Here is a 226-nt window from a genome sequence, read left to right as displayed (position 1 = left end):
GGAGGCCGGACGCGCCCGGCCAGGGCCGCTCCCGGGCGGAGAGAGTGGTCTCTCCTCTGGGCCCGTCTGGCCGATTTGCACCTGGACTCTCCTCTCGACCCCCTCGGCGGCCGGGTGTCTTTTCTGCTCGGTCCTGGAGCCTGTGACCACCCCGGCCTCGGTCTACACTTCTGTGAAACGGGGCAGCCGTAGCACCCACTGCCCGGGGAGGGGGGACGATGGCCGA

This window comes from Carlito syrichta, unplaced genomic scaffold (genome assembly GCF_000164805.1).
Source record: "Carlito syrichta isolate Samal-C Ts95f unplaced genomic scaffold, Tarsius_syrichta-2.0.1 Scaffold315377, whole genome shotgun sequence".
Classification (NCBI taxonomy): Eukaryota; Metazoa; Chordata; class Mammalia; order Primates; family Tarsiidae; genus Carlito; species Carlito syrichta.
The sequence above is the reverse complement of the archived record's forward strand: the minus strand, read 5'-3'. Positions refer to the sequence as shown.